The sequence below is a fragment of the Anguilla rostrata genome, chromosome 13 (assembly GCF_018555375.3).
Source record: "Anguilla rostrata isolate EN2019 chromosome 13, ASM1855537v3, whole genome shotgun sequence".
Taxonomy (NCBI): Eukaryota; Metazoa; Chordata; class Actinopteri; order Anguilliformes; family Anguillidae; genus Anguilla; species Anguilla rostrata.
In genome coordinates, this window is record NC_057945.1 from 3,058,405 (window position 1) to 3,078,014 (window position 19,610).

Here is a 19,610-nt window from a genome sequence, read left to right on the forward strand (position 1 = left end):
GATTATGCCTACCGATGGAGACACCCTCAAACACCCCCACGGCATCAATGACACATTCCGACCCTTTTTGTCCTATTGTTTATGATATTGATGTCTCATCTGATGAGATGAGGTCCCAATGTTTCCGTCCCCACTCGAACTTACCAGAATAAGGTCAGACACAGCTATTTGGAAGCCCCATTTTATTTAAATGAGCTGAAGAGTGTGAAGGTATGACAAAAATGAACCCCCAGAGACAGATGGGATCTCCTGAGTTTTATCAAACCTTCTGGACTCAGTTGGGACCCCTTCTGTTGGAGATGTTCAACACCTTTATTAAGACGGGTTCCTTCTCCGCTAATTCCAACATTGCTGTTATTTCTTTGCTGCTAAAAAGAGCCCTTGGAGTGCTCAAGCTACTGGTCCACCTCCCTGCTAAATACAGACATGGAGTTCTGTGCTGTCCGACGAGAACCTCTTATTCATCTGAACCAAATCGGGTTCATAAAATCCTGTTTTGCATTTGATAGCATCTTTGCCTCACATTCCTGACTCAGCTAAATATGTGGATACCTCTGACACCATCCTCTCTCTAAATGCTGAAAGCACATTGGTCTGGGTAGAGCGGAACCCCCTGTGGTCAGTTTTGGACGGGGTGAGTTTCAGCGAGGGTTTTACTGATATGGTTACGGCTCTCGACACCGGCCATACAGACACCCCCTTAACAGGTGGTCTCTGCTCTAGCCACTTCCCACAGACTACAGGGTGTAGACAAGGATGTCCTTTAAGCCTGTTTTATTCATAATTTCTGTAGAACCCATGGCTGAGGAAGGTCCAGCAATCCAGGCTGCATGATCCAATAAATATAGGTGATACAATTCATTATAGCTCCCTTTTTTCTGACAACACAATTGTTTTTATTAAGAATATATGGCCAAGTTATTGGCTCATATTTGCTCAGTTTTTGAGGATTTTTACAACATTGCAGGCTTCAAAATCAACTGAGCCACATCTGCTCTCCTGCCTTTCAATAAGGGGAGTACAGAGGCGACAAATATGTGAGAAGTGAAACATTTTAAATACTCAGGTGTGGGAATATATCCTTCTATTGCAAACCAATGGTATCAGAGAATGACAGTAACGTCTTTCCGGCTATAGCATCAGGACAGGTGGGCTAGTTGCCAGTGTCATTTAGCCTTGGATTTCAATTGTCAAAATGAAAGTTCCCTCATCTTAATTTTGGGAACTCTTTGTTCCTGAACTCTTTGCTTTCACCACCTACTGGTTACTGGAAGAAGCAGCACACACTTTTTTAAAAATGTCAAAAATTTTGTCCAGCAAAAAAAAGTCACCTCTCATCAAAGGTCAAGAAAAGAAGGCGAGGGAAGTTTTCCTAACTTTTAGATTTATTACTGGTCCTTTTATTATTGCTCTCTTGTAACTTTGTTTGATCAAAAAATCAATGCTTCTTGGCTTCCTATTGAACAGCATACAGTGAGGCCCAGAACAAGACCTACTTTATTCTAACATTCCTGTAAAATTGGAAAAAACCAGTTTCAGATCAAACATCAACAACATTCTATCCATACGGCGTACAGCAAGTCGAGTCATTAAGGTCCAACTCAAGTGGCACAGACACCTCAGCTTTTTTTTAGCGGTCATCCAATTAATTGTCCAAATTGTCGTGATGGGGGGTGGGGGTGGGTGCATTCCCTCCAAACATTGTGAATGATGAGGACCTTCATTCATCCCAAAACATAAAGGACAGGTTTAACCCACCCACTCCTCATTTTAATTCTATTTACAGCTACGCATTGCAATGAAAACCTATGGTGCACTATGGGAAGTGAAGCATGATTGTGTCCCCAATGAGCAAAGTGATAAAAGACAGGACAAAATCTAGAGCCATGGCCTCAGACATATATGGGCATATATTAGACTGTGCGCAAAAAGATCTGCCTTTAAACTCTGCCTGAGCAAGTGACCTCTCCCCAATTATAGTCCAGCTAAACTGCCACCGCCAAAACATTCATTATAACTGTGTTCATTGTACTGACTGTACACCCCACTGTACACCCCACAGACTTCATCAGATTACATTTTTGCAGTCCCTCTATTGTAAATCATATAATAAACACACAGTACTCTTTTTTATCCATACCCTTGATAAAGATTAACAAAAAGACCGTGTAAATAAAGTACACAAGCACTGAGGAATATCTTATATAACAATCATGATGAATCTGTGACCTTGTGTTCTAACAGCTGCTTAAAAGGATGGCTATTCAGATGGATGCAGCCCCAAACCCTGTCCAAGCAGGAGAGCTTGTTATCATTCTTGGTGTAGCATCGGGTGAAGTTGAACAGTGCTGAGGGCCAAAGTTGAAAATATAGATTTTTGAAACAAGACAATAAACAGAATAAGAACTCTTTTTGAAATTCCAGGCCACATCATGGCCGAGGGTGGGGAGTACGGGGTTGGGTGGTGGAAAGTGTTACGGCAGATTTAGGCTGGATTGGGGGGTTTGGTAGAGAAGAGTGGGAGGGAGACGGGCTCCAGGATCTCCCTTAATCCATCTCAGCCTGATACCTGTGAGGTGGTTCAGGAGGTACCAGAAGAAATCTGGTGGGCGGGAGATGGGTGAGGTGCTTAGGGCAAGGTCTGAAGGAGAGCGCGGTGGGCGGGAGATGGGTGAGGTGCTTAGGGCAAGGTCTGAAGGAGAGCGCGGTGGGTGGGAAATAAGGCGAGACCACCGCCTGGACACTTCCTAACAGGCAACGTGCAACTTTCCTCTCTTTTACTTGAATGCTTCTCTCTCTTCTGTTGTCGTTGTGTGTTTCTGTCCGTGGTGCTGGAGAGTTCTACGGCCTATGGTTGCATCCTTGTGCCTGTGTTGATGGTGCTGGAGCAAGGTTTCATAGTGTCCGTATGATGTTGCATACGCTGGCCTTTGTGCCTGTGTATGATGGTGCTGGAGCAGGTTACAGGCCCGTGTTGCATACGCCTTTGTGCCTGTGTATGATGGTGCTGGAGCAGGTTCTACAGGCCCCTGTGTTGCATACGCCTTTGTGCCTGTGTATGATGGTGCTGGAGCAGGTTCTACAGGTCCCTGTGTGTTGCATACGCCTTTGTGCCTGTGTATGATGGTGCTGGAGCAGGTTCTACAGGCCCCTATGTGTTGCATACGCCTTTGTGCCTGTGTATGATGGTGCTGGAGCAGGTTCTACAGGCCCCTGTGTTGCATACGCCTTTGTGCCTGTGTATGATGGTGCTGGAGCAGGTTCTACAGGCCCCTGTGTTGCATACGCCTTTGTGCCTGTGTATGATGGTGCTGGAGCAGGTTAGAGGCCCGTGTTGCATACGCCTTTGTGCCTGTGTATGATGGTGCTGGAGCAGGTTCTACAGGCCCCTGTGTGTTGCATACGCCTTTGTGCCTGTGTATGATGGTGCTGGAGCAGGTTCTACAGGCCCCTGTGTGTTGCATACGCCTTTGTGCCTGTGTATGATGGTGCTGGAGCAGGTTCTACGGGCCCCTATGTGTTGCATACGCCTTTGTGCCTGTGTATGATGGTGCTGGAGCAGGTTCTACAGGCCCCTATGTGTTGTATACACCTTTGTGCCTGTGTGTAATACATACAGCCAGAGGTGGAGTCAAGCAAAAATTAGTCTTTCATGTTGCATTCACCAGTCTTTTAAATTTCAAAATACGATTAACAACTGAGGGTGGATTTGGGTGGACAAGAAAATAAATGTAACAAAATCCTATAAACCACCTTTCTTAACTCCGAACAGTTGCTAAATTGGCTCGTCTGATGACCTCTGCAACTTGCAATCTCAACTATATATTGAACAAATGCTATATGCTGTTAAACCTCATTCATATCATGAATAAAAATATACAAATGAAACTTTTTTTAACAACCTAAAACGTATCTAAGGAATGTATTTTAATGCATCATGTATATATTTGTATTTAAGAAAAACTGTTTATTGGTTACTTAAAAAAAAAAAAATATATATATATATATATATATATTTAGAAAGACAATTAACAGAGTTTTAAAACAGCCCAATTCTCAACATACAAACGAATTATTTTGAGCCAAGACGATGGTTTGGACCATTTTGCTAAATTTATTTCGTCGTTCCCTCCCACCGCTGCACATTTTTGACGATACAGCGGATTTGAGGGGTCCCCCATCCCCCCAAATCGCAGTTTGACCCCAGAAAATCGATGGAGTCTAGGTGAAGCCTTCAGGTGGAGAATAAATAGTGAAGAAAACAAAGGTGCCTTTTCAAAAAGAAATATATCTGCGGTATGGTTTTAGCACTTAGTTTATGGTCATTACAGCGAGTTGTGTCTGCAGTAGCCTACAGCCTTCAACCGCCAAAACATTCGACTTATAATACAGTGCACTATTTCTGCGAACTCAAGAATCACTGTTAGATCAAAACAGAAGCATGCGTCGCCCATTGTACTATGCTCCAGAAATTAGAGAATGCATTTTTACGGAATAAACCATAACAGGCCACTTAAGCTAATTCCCGACATCTACAAGGTGTTCTGCAGGCTAAAACACAGACTGGCGATATGAACTGAAGGAGCTACGTCCGTGGAATTTGTTTTGGAATTTTAGGAGTCGCCGGGTCGCAGGAAATGAGAATAGTTCCGTTTTACCTAAATCCATCTTTCGCTATCACGGCTTTCGCAAAAATAACGGACGCTGAAAAGAATTTTTTAGAACTGTTGTCTGCAGTTTTTGCTTCAGTCTCCTCCCCCGACTTCCTCGGAGTCGGCAGCCCCGCCCGAGAGGAGTGACTTCGTCTCGATGGGCGTTCTGCAGCGCACAACCGCTATTGCTCCCCCTTCGACCCATTTTAACCCATGAGCTAGACGTGCACACATGCCGTACCAAGGCGAGGAACATGCACATCCCAGAAAGATCAGCACATTTCCGCGAGTGAAATCGGAACGCGACAGTCAGTAGTGGCGCGGTGAGTGCGAAACCCCAGGGTTGCTCCTTACCTTCTTTCACCTTGGCTTGTTTTTCTTTTTCGTCGAATAAATGCAACAAACCCAAATGAAAGCAGTGGGGGAAAAGAGGCATTCTTCTAAACGATGGTGTTTGAGGCAGCTGGGAGGGGTTGGAGGGGCCAGCCAATACAATACGGCTACCTCCGTTTTTAAGCAGTTCACTGTACCGTTATAGTAGGCTACCAGTTCAAACTACCGTTAACTGCGCTAGATCTTGGGACAGAGCAAACATGTAATTGGACAAGGTTTCTGGTTTAAGAAGAGCGAACGGAACAATGGCAGACTCGAGCAATCTTATAGTTGTAACTTTGATTTGCAATCGATAGGAATTCAAAGCGGTGCAAAACGCGCGTCCCGCAAATCGTTATCGCAGGATGGAGCTTCAGATTAATGAACATAATCAGGTTTGACAGTTGGGTGTCACGGACATACCGGGCATGAATTCAGTCTTTCTGTTGGATGTCTGCTTTGGGATTGGCCAAGAGGAGTCCCGCACGTGCACTTGTGAAACACCAACACGTTATTTTTCACTTTGACCGTTGCGTGCATATCCGCTTAAAACATTAAAGCGATCAGTAAAGCGGAGGGGGCAAATCGATTTACAAACGTCTTTACTAATCATTGTGAACTGTTCTGAAGTTTTGTTCCGATCGAAGTACTGAAACGCGTCGAGGCCTCGGCTTTCGGTGTGTTTGAAATTTGGCAAAATTGGTAGAGAATCATGTTGGTTGTTTAAAGAATTAGGCTAGACCTCTCATTTCATAGGTGATCTAAAAACGATTAGCATTTGTGATGATGAAATGCATTGTAACGACAGTATCACTGCACCGATTACGTGCAATAGTGCATTTCGGCAAGTAGCAACTAATGTACATGTACAGAGTTGGCTTATCATCGTGCCATGTTCGTGGGTGAAGTGTATTTTTTCCTTCGTCCCTCGTTCTTAGAGGCATTGGCCCCTGGAGGTAGGGAAAGAGTGGACTATAGAATCGTGGCATTCATTTATCCATAGTAACTTGTAATGACAGAATCGTTGCACAAGAGGTGTTTTATCAAACTGCAGTTTAGGAGTATTTCCTGTCAGAAACCTTAGAGCACCAGGCGAGCAAACGGAAGACACCTTGATCACCGCGAGAGAGTGTGATCGTTTCCTCTGACAAACAACAAAAAAAGAAGAACGAAAAAAGAAATCATACCCCACTCCCTTGTCAAGGAATTCTCTGAAGCAGCCAAAAATGTAATTTTTCTGTTTGCCATCGTAAGGTTGTTGTTGTGTCTCAGCAGGTTTTAACCACATGTACTGTTGAATTCTGACACGTGTACTGTGCAATTGGAAGGGAACTCCCAGTGCACCTTAAAATAAACAAACAGGTAAAAATGAAAACTATAGAAAGAAGCGCTGCCTGGATAAGCCGTAAAGATGTAAGCGGCTAGCCTAAGGATAGACGGTGCTTTTTGGTATTGAGCTTATTCTGACATAGAGAAGACAAACCGAGGGACTTTTCTGTAGGACACACTTAATAAAATGCCTTTGTTTCGTTCATGGCAGGTTCCCATGAACAATTTTAAAAAGTCCAACGTGTTTTGGCAAAGCTATCATTCTCTGTATAAACTGGCAAAAAAAAACTGAATTCAAGGATCTGGCTTGTGGAGGTGTGAAGCAGTCAAAAAAAAGCATTTATTTTTGGTCACACACACACACACAGAAAACGAAGCAGGGTGTAATTTTGCTGTAAATCCACTCGTGCGAACGGCAGCGTTTTTTGGGGTGGGAGCAGAACGTCTGGGCTTTACTGTGCCCTGGCACCAGCGGCGGTTCCACTGCCTCACTGGTCAGAGAGAGACGGGAAACTGGAAAAGCTGATCTAAACGGGAGAGGATGACTGTTAGGACTGGAGGGGGAGAGTGAAAATAAACAGGACCGCTGTGGCGCTGAGCGGCTCCTCTGTGCTGAAGCAGACGGGTGTCTGCACGGAATGTTCCGGTAAATTGCGGGTCCGGCAGGAAGGCAGGTTTGCGCGTGCGGGGCGAGCTGCCGGCCCGGGAGATGGGAAGCCGTCGTGCGGAAGTGAACGAGGCAGCGCTGCTCCTGTTCAGCCCTGCCGTCCTCTGAGTGTGCGGCGGTGTGTAGAGAGAGAGAGAGGGGCGTGCGGGTGTGTGTGTGTGTGGAGAGAGAGCGGGGCGTGCGGGTGTGTGTGTGTGTGAGAGAGAGGGGCGTGTGGGTGTGTGTGAGAGAGAGGGGCGTGTGGGTGGGTGTGGAGAGAGAGAGAGGGGCGTGTGGGTGTGTGTGGAGAGAGAGGGGCGTGTGGGTGTGTGTGGAGAGAGAGTGGGGCGTGTGGTGTGGGTGGAGAGAGAGCGGGGCATGTGGGTGTGGGTGTGTGTGGAGAGAGAGGGGCGTGTGGGTGTGTGTGGAGAGAGAGTGGGGCGTGTGGGTGTGTGTGTGAGAGAGGGGCATGTGTGTGTGTGTGGAGAGAGAGGGGGCGTGGTGGTGTGTGTGGAGAGAGAGCGGGGCGTGTGGGTGGGTGTGTGTGTGAGAGAGAGGGGCGTGTGGGTGTGTGTGAGAGAGAGTGGGCGTGTGGGTGTGTGTGTGGAGAGAGGGGCATGTGTGTGTGTGTGGAGAGAGGGGCGTGTGGGTGTGTGTGGAGAGAGACGGCGTGGTGGGTGTGTGTGTGAGAGAGCGGGCGTGTGGATGGGTGTGGAGAGAGAGAGAGGGGCATGTGGGTGGGTGTGTGTGTGGAGAGAGACAGAGGGGCGTGTGGGTGTGTGTGTGTGGAGAGAGAGGGGTGGGTGTGTGTGGAGAGAGAGAGAGGGGCGTGTGGGTGGGTGTGTGTGGAGAGAGCGGGGCGGTGGATGGTGTGGAGAGAGAGAGGGGCATGTGGGTGGGTGTGGTGGAGAGAGACAGAGGGCGTGTGGGTGGTGTGTGTGTGGAGAGAGAGGGGTGTGTGTGTCTGGAGAGAGAGCGGGGCGTGTGGGTGGGTGTGGAGAGAGAGAGAGGGGCGTGTGGGTGGGTGTGTGTGTGGAGAGAGAGGGGCGTATGGGTGTGTGTGGAGAGAGAGCGGGGCGTGTGTGTGCGGAGAGAGGAGCGGCTCGCTCGTGGAGAGAGAGAGAGCGCTGTGTTGCGCATGGAGAGGGTTAGAGAGCTGGGTCTCTGGTGGAGAGGGTTAGAGCGCTGGGTCACTGGTGGAGAGGGTTAGAGCGCTGGGTCACTGGTAGAGAGGGTTAGGGCGCTGGGTCACTCGTGGAGAGGGTTAGAGCGCTGTGTCGCGCGTGGAGAGGGTTAGAGCGCTGGGTCGCTGGTGGAGAGGGTTAGAGCGCTGGGTCGCTGGTGGAGAGGGTTAGAGCGCTGGGTCGCTGGTGGAGAGGGTTAGAGCGCTGGGTCGCTGGTGGAGAGGGTTAGAGCGCTGGGTCTCTGGTGGAGAGGGTTAGAGCGCTGGGTCACTGGTAGAGAGGGTTAGAGCGCTGGGTCACTGGTGGAGAGGGTTAGAGCGCTGGGTCGCTGGTGAGAGGGTTAGACCGCTGGGTCGCTGGTAGAGAGGGTTAGAGCGCTGGGTCGCTTGTGGAGAGGGTTAGAGCGCTGGGTCCTGGTGGAGAGGGTTAGAGCGCTGGGTCGCTGGTGGAGAGGGTTAGGGCGCTGGGTCGCTGGTGGAGAGGGTTAGAGCGTTGGGTCACTGGTGGAGAGGGTTAGAGCGCTGGGTCACTGATGGAGAGGGTTAGAGCACTGGGTCGCTGGTGGAGAGGGTTAGAGCGCTGGGTCGCTGGTGGAGAGGGTTAGGGTGCTGGGTCACTGGTGGAGAGGGTTAGAGCGCTGGGTCACTGGTGGAGAGGGTTAGAGAGCTGGGTCACTGGTAGAGAGGGTTAGAGCGCTGGGTCACTGGTGGAGAGGGTTAGAGCGCTGGGTCACTGGTGGAGAGGGTTAGAGAGCTGGGTCACTGGTAGAGAGGATTAGAGCGCTGGGTCACTGGTGGAGAGGGTTAGAGCGCTGGGTCACTGGTGGAGAGGGTTAGAGCGCTGGGTCTCTGGTGGAGAGGGTTAGAGCGCTGGGTCGCTGGTGGAGAGGGTTAGAGCGCTGGGTCACTGGTGGAGAGGGTTAGAACGCTGGGTCGCTGGTGGAGAGGGTTAGAGTGCTGGGTCGCTGGTGGAGAGGGTTAGAGCGCTGGGTCACTGGTTGAGAGGGTTAGAACGCTGGGTCGCTGGTGGAGAGAGTTAGAGCGCTGGGTCGCTGGTGGAGAGGGTTAGACCACTGGGTCGCTTGGCCTCTTCACTGCAGTGCTGCCTGTCAGCTTCGGTTAACGACAAGCCTTCCACCCCCCCTTCCGCATACCCCCCCCTCCCGCATACCCCCACCATCTCTGCCAGCTGGGTTACACAAGAGGGACAACACCCCGCGGACATGCACTCACACACACACACACACTCACACACACCGCCATGCACACACATGGACATGCACACACACACACACACACACACGCACGCACACGTGGGCAAGTACACGCACGCAGACACATACACACATGGACAGGCACATATACACACATGCGGACGCAAGTACACATCCACAGAGACACGCTACATATACACAAGTGGACACATACACACACTTTCAGGGATATAAACATGCACAGACAGACAGACACACACACACACATACACACACATGCATGCATGGACCACTGCATCTATTTCACCAGTCGGGAAAGTGATGTTTGAGATTTGAGGTTTACTGCTCTGTTTACTGACTAACCCGAATGGCAGATGAGGTGGTGATCCAGAGTCGCTTCCTCTTTCCGCTTTGATGGCTTTTCATCGGATGTCTTTATGATCTACGTTTCATTTGTATTTAAAAGTTTTTTTTTGCGGTCTAGCTGTCTGAGCCCCTTCTGCAGGATAACGAGCGTGCTAATTATTTACGGTTCCGCCCCTCGTACCCGGTGTTTCCAGCAGGTTCCGGAGTCTTCCAGCGCATAACTCTGTGCTCCTGTTGAAATATTAATACCTTGGGGGGTGCCGCCAGGCATAAATAAGTTTTTACTTTTTAATATAGCCCGTGTCTGTCGGCGGGGTGATTGATGGCACAGCTGCCGTGGGTGCATTAAATCACGCTGTTCCCGCGCGGCTGCAGCGAGACGAGCCCATTGGCTGCCCGCGCGTTTGACTGGCGGCCGTTTGAATGTGGAGAACTCGGGCAGCTTTCCTCACGCTGCCGAGCGCTGTCGAGGAGGTGTTCTCTAAGAGTCCAGGTCTGTTCGCTCACTGCTGAATGCCTGTTAGCTGATTGGATCAGAGTGCCAGCAGACACTGACTGCTGCTGCTGTCAGCTGATTGGAGCAGATTTCCAGCAGACATTGACCACTGCTGTTAGCTGATTGGATGAGAGTGCCAGCAGACCCTGACCACTGCTGTTAGCCGATTGGAGCAGAAACTGACCGCTGCTGTTAGCTGATTGGAGCAGAGTGCCAGCAGACACTACCCGTTCCATTGGCTTTGTGAGGAGAGCTGGTCTGGGGGACTGCGTGCGGGAGGTGTACTGTGTGCGGGAGTGTGCTATTGTAGCTGAAGTTCAGTGTCCCCCGTGGCTCAGTGACAGTGGGACACCAGGAGCTCTGTGTGCCAGTGTGAGGAAGAGACTGTGTGTCCAGGTGCCTGGTACTGTCCTCTGTGTGTGTGTGTGTGTGTGTGTCTGCTTGTCTGACCATGTGTGTGTGTGTGTGTCTGCTTGTCTGACTGTGTGTGTCTCTGATTGTCTGACTCGGTGTGGGTGTGTGTGTGTGTGTGTCACTGATTGTCTGACTGTGTGGGTGTGTGTGCGTACATATGCATTTGTGTGCGTGCAGGTGTGTGCTTGTGTGTGTGTGTGTGCGTGTGTGTATCGCTGATTGTCTGACTTTGTGTGTGCTGCTTCAGCGTACTCTATCCATTCCCTCAGTGTGATTCCTCCTCAGGAATCTGTGGGCCAATCGGTGGGTGAATTTCGGCTGGTCCTGGAATCTGTGGGCCAATCGGTGGGTGAGTTTCGACTGGCACAGGAAGTTAGCTCATGCTTTTTGGCCCACGCTGCTGCGGCAGGAAGTCGCTGGATTCCAGGGCCCATTGTGAGGAGTCTTCCTCACATTGTTATGAAGAGGAACAGCATGGGGCTGAGAGCACGAACCTGGGCTACTCAGCACAGTCTGTAACAGCACAGTCTCTGTGTGTAACAGCACAGTCTGTAACAGCACAGTCTCTGTGTGTAACAGCAGTGTTTCCTACAGGTTGAGAAAGCTGTGATAGACTCTGTGTGTGGGGGTGGGGGGTGGGGGGTGGGGGGAGGGCTGACTTGTTTTGAAAACACAACGGCCAGCTCCATTTCACTTAGTGTAGCTTTATTTTATCCCGAATCACCAAAAAATAAAAAGCCCAAAAATATGTATAAACTAAAAGGAGCCCACAAAAAAATTGCAACTGACTTTTAAAATTTAACAGTGAAAAAGAAGCACAGGGAAATGACAGTCAGCCATTTCTCACTTTGACATTTGAAAGAAAAAATATTGAATACAAAGCATAGTGTGCTGCTCACAAAACTAACTAACGTAGACTCACGGCGTTCCAAACAAACCATGGAGAGGCGGCCGCTGCATGCAGGTAACATCCCTTCAGTGGCAGTGTTTCTCCTGAATGAAAGCTGATTATGATTTTGGTTGCTTATTGGCTCTCAGTGATGACACAGATGTGAATTGGGCCAATAATGTTTAGGAACAGGACGAAGCAACTCCTCGGAATACCATACGTGATTTTAACACCGCAAACTTTGCAGTCGGAATCGGAATGCCAGGAGTCTGTGTTAAAGACAATAAGTCTTTTTGGGCGGGGGCAAATCTATTTGGGTGGGCTGCCCGAATACAGTTAGTGTAAGGGAAACACTGACACAGTCTCCGTGGGATAACCGTGATAGGCCTGTCAGCACAGTCTGTTTCCTGTGCACAGGGCTCTGCTCAGCACAGTCATGTTTATACTACCTGTGGCACCTTACTGGGGCTCTCGCTTTTCAGCACAGGTCAGTGTTTATCCTGTGGCACAGGGCTCTGCTCAGCACAGTCAGTTTATCCTGTGGCACTCTGGGCTCTGCTCAGCACAGTCAGTTTATCCTGTGGCACAGGGCTCTGCTCAGCACAGTCTGTTTATCCTGTCACACACAGGGCTCTGCTCAGCACAGTCTGTTTATCCTGTGGCACTGAGGGCTCTGCTCAGCACAGTCTGTTTATCCTGTGGCACAGGGCTGTGCTCAGCACAGTCTGTTTGCCTATCTGTCACACAGCTTCTCTGACAGCACAGTTGTTTATCCTGTGTGAAGCACGTTCACCGAGTTAGGTTGACTAGAACACTGCCTGTTTTATGCCAAATATGCTATACACAATCCATAATTGAAAATCAGCGTACTCAAATGTACTGTTTTACGCAGTTTTTTGGCAGATAGGGGTAGGGGTATTAACACAGGGGTATTTTGGCTATGCAGCAGGGCTATTGTTCAATGCTGATGGAAGATGCTCAGCCAAAACAGCCATATTCTTACACTGCCAATCAAATAGAGTAAACAAATATATTTGAGAGCACTGATTTTTGATTCTACTTTACTGATCAGAATACAGCCTGACAAGTTTCTGCGTAAGGGCCTGTGTGTGTGTGTGTGTGTGTGTGTGTGCGTGTGTGTTTAGGAAGGTGTGCAGGGATCGGAAAAGAGAAACTTTCCAGCGGATTGCTCCATGGAGATTAGCAAATTGTTAAATACATAGTTTATGGAAGGTTGTGGGATTAATTTCCAGTGTAGAGATAGATTAGTGTGCTCCTGTATGTAAAGGGTTTGGATCACAGCTCAAGTGTGTGGAGTGTACTCCTGTATGTAAAGGGTTTGGATCACAGCTCCAGTGAGTGGAGTGTACTCCTGTATGTAAAGGGTTTGGATCACAGCTCCAGTGTGTGGAGTGTACTCCTGTATGTAAAGGGTTTGGATCACAGCTCCAGTGTGTGGAGTGTGCTCCTGTATGTAAAGGGTTTAGATCACAGCTCCAGTGAGTGGAGTGTACTCCTGTATGTAAAGGGTTTGGATCACAGCTCCAGTGTGTGGAGTGTGCTCCTGTATGTAAAGGGTTTGGATCACAGCTCCAGTGTGTGGAGGGTACTCCTGTATGTAAAGGGTTTGGATCACAGCTGTACTCCTGTGAAGGGTATGTTTGCGAATCCTTGCTTGTACCATTAGCCAGGGAATATGTGGCTTGCAGCATTTACTGGTAGAAACCTCTGCAGCTGCTGTACTTCAAAGGCATGGTGTGATGGGGAGTAGCCTCTGAATGTTTATATTCTCAGGGAAAGCTGTAGTGTGTGTGTGCGTGCGTGCGTGTGTGAGTGTGTGTGTGTGTGTGAAAGAGAGAGTCTTGTTGTATGTGTGATGTGGGGATGCTGTAGTGTGAGTGTGTGTGTGTGTGTGCATGCGTGCGTGCGTGTGTGTGAGTAGGTGTGTGTGTGTGTGAGAGAGAGAAAGAGAGAGTCTTGTTGTATGTGTGTTGTGGGGACGCTGTAGTGTGTGTGTGTGAGAGAGAGAGAGAGTCTTGTTGTATGTGTGTTGTGGGGACGCTGTAGTGTGTGTGTGTGTGAGAGAGAGAGAGACTCTTGTTGTATGTGTGTTGTGGGGACGCTGTAGTGTGTGTGTGTGAGAAAGAGAGAGAGTCTTGTTGTATGTGTGTTGTGGGGACGCTGTAGTGTGTGTGTGTGAGAGAGAGAGTGTCTTGTTGTAAGTGTGTTGTGGGGACGCTGTAGTGTGTGTGTGAGAGAGAGAGAGAGAGAGTCTTGTTGTATGTGTGTTGTGGGGACGCTGTAGTGTGTGTGTGTGTGTGTGTGTGTGAGAGAGAGAGAGAGAGAGAGAGTCTTGTTGTATGTGTGTTGTGGGGATGCTGTGTTATGATATCTCTGCTCTCCTCATGGCTCTGGAAACACCATGCTGTGCCTGACCCTCATATGTCTTCATCCAGACAACGCTGTTCAGTGCCTGGGTGTACCAGGGCAGCTGAGAGATTGTGTGCGTATTTGTGAGAGAGAGACTGTGTGTGTATGCGTGTGTGTGTGTGTGAGTCTGTGTGTGTGTGTGAGAGGGAGAGACTGTCTGTGTGTGTGTGAGAGAGAGAGAGAGACCGTGTGTGTGTGTGAGAGAGAGAGAGAGAGAGAGAGAGACTGTGTGGTTGTGTGTGAGAGAGAGAGACTGTGTGTGTGTGTATTTGTGAGAGAGACTGTGTGTGTGAGTTAGTGTGAGTCTGTGTATGAGAGAGAGAGAGACTGTCTGTGTGTGTGTGTGTGAAAGAGAGAGACTGTGTGTGTGTGTGACTGTGTGCGTATGGTGTGTGTGTGTGCGTGTTGCTGCGTACGGTGTGTGTGTGTGTGTGCGCTGCTGCGTACGGTGTGTGTGTGCGTTGCTGCGTAATGTGTGTGTGTGCGCTGCTGCGTACGGTGTGTGTGTGCGTTTCTGCGTATGGTGTGTGTGTGCGTTTCTGCGTACGGTGTGTGTGTGTGTGTGCGTTGCTGCATACGGTGTGTGTGTGCGTGCGTTGCTGCGTACGTGTGTGTGTGTGCGTGCGTTGCTGCGTAAGGTGTGTGTGTGGCGCTGCTGCGTACGGTGTGTGTGTGTGTTTGCATGCTGCGTATGGTGTGTGTGTGCGTTTCTGCGTACGGTGTGTGTGTGTGTGCGTTGCTGCATACGGTGTGTGCGTGTGTGCGTTGCTGCGTACGGTGTGTGTGTGCTTGCGTTGCTGCGTACGGTGTGTGTGTGTGTGTGTTTGCGTTGCTGCATACGGTGTGTGCGTGCGTGCGTTGCTGCGTAAGGTGTGTGCGTGCGTGCGTTGCTGCGTACGGTGTGTGCGTGCGTGCGTTGCTGCGTAAGGTGTGTGCGTGCGTGCGTTGCTGCGTACGGTGTGTGTGTGTGCGTTGCTGCGTAAGGTGGTGTGCGTGCGTGCGTTGCTGCGTACGTGTGTGTGTGTGCGTTGCTGCGTACGGTGTGTGCGTGCGTGCGTTGCTGCGTAAGGTGTGTGTGTTTGCGTTGCTGCGTACGGTGTGTGTGTGTCGCTGCGTAAGGTGTGTGTGTGTGCGTTGCTGCGTACGGTGTGTGTGTGCGTGCGTGCGTGCGTGCGTGCGTGCGTTGCTGCGTACGGTGTGTGCGTGCGTTGCTGCATACGGTGTGTGTGTGTGTGCGTTGCTGCGTACGGTGTGTGTGTGCGTGCATTGCTGCGTACGGTGTGTGTGTGCGTGCGTGCGTGCGTTGCTGCGTACGGTGTGTGCGTGCGTTGCTGCGTGCGGTGTGTGTGTGTGTGTATTGTATCGCACCTCCATGTGCTGTGCGTGTCTCTGTGGTTCACACGGTCCTCGGTAGTCAGGGCCAGTATGCACGAGCTTCCTGCAGCCGCTCTGCATGTAGGAAGCGCTGCGTTTGTGGTAAAGATGTGATGCAATATGTTTTCCCTCTGCCACGAGGCACGCTCCATTTTACTCTTTCTGCCCGCACTCCGGCTGCTGCTCTTTATCCCTCCCCAGCACCCAGCCGACATCCTGTTCCCCCCTCCCTCCCCAGCACCCAGCCGATATTGTGTTCCCCCCTCCCTCCCCAGCACCACCCGACATCATGTTCCCCCCTCTCCAGCACCCAGCCAACATCATGTTCCCCCCTTCCCAGCACCCAGCCGACATCCTGTTCCCCCCTCCCTCCCCAGCACCCAGCCGACATCGTGTTCCCCCCTCCCTTCCCAGCACCCAGCCGACATCGTGTTCCCCCCTCCCCAGCACCCAGCCGACATCCTGTTCCACCCTCCCTAGCACCCAGCCGACAGTGTGTTTCCCCCTCTCCAGCACCCAGCCGACATCGTGTTCCCTCCTCCCTCCCCAGCACCCAGCCGATATTGTGTTCCCCTCTCCCCAGCAACCGGTTGACATCTGTATCCCCTGAAATATTGATGGCAGGGCGGGACGCTGTCTGAGCGCTGCATTTTTGGTGTGTGAAAGGGGACCAGCGTTCCCCGGGCCGAGCTCCCGGCCCAGGCGCAAGATGAGGAGCGTGAGCATACGCAGCAGGGCGGCGGTCTCAGCCCCGGTCCCGGAGAGCTGTGGTGTGCGGCGGGTTTCAGCCCCAATGGCCGCTTAGTTAGCCAATCAGAGAGCTGTGGTGTGCGGCGGGTTTGAGCCCTAATGGCTGCTTAATTAGCCAATCAGTGAGCTGTGGTGTGCGGCAGGTTTCAGCGCTAACCGGCGCTTAATTAGCCAATCAGAGAGCCGTGGTGTGCGGCGGGTTTGAGCCCTAATGGCCGCTTAATTAGCCAATCAGAGAGCCGTGGTGTGCGGCGGGTTTGAGCCCTAATGGCCGCTTAATTAGCCAATCAGAGAGCTGTGGTGTGCGGCGGGTTTGAGCACTAATGGGCGCTTAATTAGCCAATCAGAGAGCCGTGGTGTGCGGCGGGTTTGAGCACTAATGGGCGCTTAATTAGCCAATCAGAGAGCCGTGGTGTGCGACGGGTTTGAGCCCTAATGGCCGCTTAATTAGCCAATCAGAGAGCCGTGGTGTGCGGCAGGTTTGAGCGTTAATGGCTGCTTAATTGGCCAATTACAGACACAGCAGTTCACACAGCTGACTCCCCTCACCTGCTGGGGTCTCAATCAGATGCCGATTTTAAGGGGAAACGGGGAAACTGGCTGGATGTGCGCCTCCCCAGGTCCAGGTCATGCCAGGACAGCCCCTTGCCCCCCACCCCTTAACTCCTGCACCCTGCCCCCCCCCCAACCTGAGCACATTGTAGCTTTAAGAGGATAGTGTTCCTCTAATTAGGCTAGGTAACACATTCATACACACACACCTGGAACCCTGCTGAGCACGTGCAGGTGTGTTGAATGCTGCGGGCGCATGCCGGAGGGGCCGTGTGTAAGCAGCGCTTCATTCGCGGTCAGATGCTTTAATGGTTCCGGCGCTGAAATGTGTCCTCCCCCGCCGTCGCCACGCACAAACGAGGTGAGCGCGGCCCCTGTGCAAAGGGCCGGCCCTCACAGCAGTTCCATTCAGGCTCCTGCTCCCACACACGGTTTTCTGTGGTGTCAGACGGCGGTTTGGAACAGCCAACGCAGTGTGACGGTATCGACTTGAAATATTCTTCATCGGCATGACAACACAAACTAGGCATGGTACTGTCACAGCAATCATTTACATGAACGTTAGAACAACTATGACAAGGACACATAACTTCATAGGATACTTATTCTCTTGAAAATAAACTTTAATTAATGATTATTTTTAAAAAATAAAACTACTAATGATATTAGACTTTGAGTGCTACCCTCACTGGCCCCCAGCCTATGGGCTGCTGTCCTGTACCGGGCAGTGAGGGGGCCTGTGTTCCTCCCCCAAAAATATTTCCTCAGTTTTGCACTCCTGGTGCCTCGTCAGCTCAATGGAATATGCACACAGGGCTAGAGGAGTAAGGAGGGGGGGCAGCAGGTGGGTAAGCCCATGGGGGGGGGGGGGGGGGTGAGAGGGAGGAAGAGAGGGAGGAGGAGGGACTGAAAGAGAGAGGGATCGAGAGAAAGCAAGGGAGAGATTGAGCTGTAGAGAGAAAGAAAAAGGTAGAGAGGGAGAGGGAGGGACAGAGAGAAAGGGATAGAGAGAGATGGAGAGAGTTAGAGAGGGAGGGACAGAGAGAGAGGGAGAGAGTTAGTGAGGGAGGGACAGAGAGAGAGGGAGGGAGAGGGAGGAGGAGGGACTGAAAGAGAGAGGGATCGAGAGAAAGCAAGGGAGAGATTGAGCTGTGAGAGAGAAAGAAAAAGGTAGAGAGGGAGAGGGAGGGACAGAGAGAAAGGGATAGAGAGAGATGGAGAGAGTTAGAGAGGGAGGGACAGATAGAGAGGGAGAGAGTTAGAGAGGGAGAAGGTGGGAGACAGAGAGAGAGTTAGAGAGAGAGGGAGAGGCCCCAGAGCGAGTGAGAGGAAGGCCCCAGAGCGAGGGAGAGAGGAAGGCCCCAGAGCGAGGGAGAGAGGAAGGCCCCAGAGCGAGGGAGAGGTAGAGTCCCAGACCGAGGGAGAGAGGAAGGCCTCAGAGTGAGGGAGAGAGGAAGGCCCCAGAGTGAGAGAGAGGAAGAGTCCCAGAGTGAGGGAGAGGAAGGCCCCAGAGTGAGAGAGAGGAAGAGTCCCAGAGTGAGGGAGAGGAAGGCCCCAGAGCGAGGGAGAGAGGAAGGCCCCAGAGTGAGGGCGAGAGGAAGGCCCCAGAGCAAGGGAGAGAGGAAGGCCCCAGAGCGAGGGAGAGAGGAAGGCCTCAGAGCGAGGGAGAGAGGAAGGCCTCAGAGCGAGGGAGAGAGGAAGGCCTCAGAGTGAGGGAGAGAGGAAGGCCCCAGAGTGAGGGAGAGAGGAAGGCCTCAGAGTGAGGGAGAGAGGAAGGCCCCAGAGTGAGGGAGAGAGGAAGGCCTCAGAGCGAGGGAGAGAGGAAGGCCTCAGAGCGAGGGAGAGAGGAAGGCCCCAGAGTGAGGCAGAGAGGAAGGCCCCAGAGCGAGGGCGAGCTTTCTCCATAGAGTACGCAAAAAAAGCCCTCCGGCATCCAAAAACAACCTTCCAAGGCTCCTGGACTTGCAGCAAAGCTATTTTCAATAGACGCCTGTGGTAGGGAAGTTATTTAAAAATAAAAAAAAAAACAAACTAAGATGAGGTTCCAGAATAAACAGGCTGATGTCAGGCTGCACCGTGCTCTGTGGCTGGGTGGAGCCCCACCGTGTAAACACAGGCCTTCAGACAAAGGGGCAATTACTCCGGTAACCAAGCGATGGAGGGGGAAACGCACACCAACCCCGCGTCGGGTGCGCTTGCTGTAGTCGGGAAAGCTCCGCGCATTTGCTCAGCCACTTAGACGCGGGTGCAGAGAGGAGCCCCGAAACTCCCCGATCGATGAAGCACCTCGCGCCAGCGGCTTCTCGAAAGCCAGAGGCTGGCTGCATGCAACATCTGGAGCTCTCAAAGCTCAAAGTAAGGAGAGGATGGCGAGCGTTTGCCAGACTGGCGTTTCGCGGCTGTGCGCGTCTCCTTTGGGCGCGCTGCCTTGGCAACGGCTGGGAGCAGCGGTCTGTCCGTCGGGCCGATGTTATGACCCTGCGCATCGATGAGGAACGTGCGTGGGAGGGCTCGCTTCCGCACGCCAGGACGCCTCTAGGGAACGCACAGCTCGAGTTCACGATTCCGCTTTAGGAGGTCGCTGGACACTGTTGTAGGTTCGAAGCTTCGTGTCCCTAAAGGAATGGGCTTGCCCGTTGGATGAGAAGCGCCATTCCGCTGCGTCGCTTTGCAGTCGCTTAGCAGACGCTGTTGTTCAGAGCAAACATGCAGGAGTGGAGAACGTCAGTGTCACTCTGAGGGACACCAAAAATGAGGTATGACCAAGAAGGCTAAAAAAGGCTCATTTGTTATTACTAATCGTTATATTGACCTAACAAACAGTAGTTTGTATCGTACAATCAGACCGATAGCCAATCTACAGAGATATACCTGTAGCAGTATTCAAAAGAAACACAGGGCGACGTGCCAGATGGCCAGAGCGGAACGGAGAGGTCTGGTCCT

The 19,610-nt window shown here is 51.2% G+C and overlaps 1 protein-coding gene across 2 annotated transcripts in view; it reads left to right on the forward strand.

Moving 5' to 3' along the window:
• Window positions 1-4,823: 4,823 nt before the first annotated feature.
• Window positions 4,824-19,610, forward strand: part of ppp1r16b (protein phosphatase 1, regulatory subunit 16B) — an 89,121-nt gene continuing 74,334 nt past the window's right edge. For both annotated transcript variants that reach the window (XM_064304904.1, XM_064304903.1), the window contains exon 1: window positions 4,824-4,975. The gene's annotated coding sequence lies outside the window, so the exon portion shown is untranslated. The remainder of the gene's footprint in view (window positions 4,976-19,610) is intronic.